The sequence below is a fragment of the Gossypium hirsutum genome, chromosome D07, assembly GCF_007990345.1.
Source record: "Gossypium hirsutum isolate 1008001.06 chromosome D07, Gossypium_hirsutum_v2.1, whole genome shotgun sequence".
NCBI classification, from domain to species: Eukaryota; Viridiplantae; Streptophyta; class Magnoliopsida; order Malvales; family Malvaceae; genus Gossypium; species Gossypium hirsutum.
In genome coordinates this window covers 44,626,941-44,627,534 of record NC_053443.1, presented here as the reverse complement: position 1 = coordinate 44,627,534, position 594 = coordinate 44,626,941, and the positions used below count along the sequence as shown (strand labels likewise).

The following is a 594-nucleotide window of genomic DNA, read 5'->3' as shown; positions in this document are numbered from 1 at the left end:
CATTGGGAGATCATGCCAGATCATGGTTGAATGCGTTACCATCAGGTATGGTGGCATCTTGGAATGAATTGTGTCAAATATTTCTACTTAGGTACAATCCTCCCAACATGGATGCCAAGCTGAGAAACGTCATTACATCGTTCAGGCAATCTGAAGATAACACATTATATGAAGCTTGGGAACGTTTCAAGGAACTAATTCAAAAATGCCTGATGCATGGTTTTTAGTAATGGACACAGTTCGAAATGTTCTATAATGGATTAAATGCTCACACGTGAATGGTGGTGGATGCATCTGCTAATGGAACATTGCTCGACAATTCCTACAATAAAGCATATGAAATTCTGGAAATAATAGCAAATAATGATTATCAGTACCCCACTACCAGAGCTGGTAATGGTAGAACAGTTTTTTGAATAATGAAACTTGATACAATCACATCGTTAACAACTCAGGTATCATCTTTAACAAATATGATTAAAACTCTGAAAATACCCTCTATAGTGCAGGATATGAAGGTTGCAGAACTAGCATGTGTATACTTCGGAGAAGATCATGTTTTTGACGAATGCCCATCCAATCCTACCTCTGCAT

General features: G+C 37.7%; 1 non-coding gene across 1 annotated transcript; it reads right to left on the bottom strand.

The window, feature by feature from the left end:
- Window positions 1-116: 116 nt before the first annotated feature.
- On the bottom strand, window positions 117-223 carry LOC121219691 (small nucleolar RNA R71). The gene has a single exon (XR_005916582.1). It is a non-coding gene; the product is annotated as a small nucleolar RNA R71 (small nucleolar RNA).
- Between the last annotated feature and the right edge of the window lie 371 nt (window positions 224-594).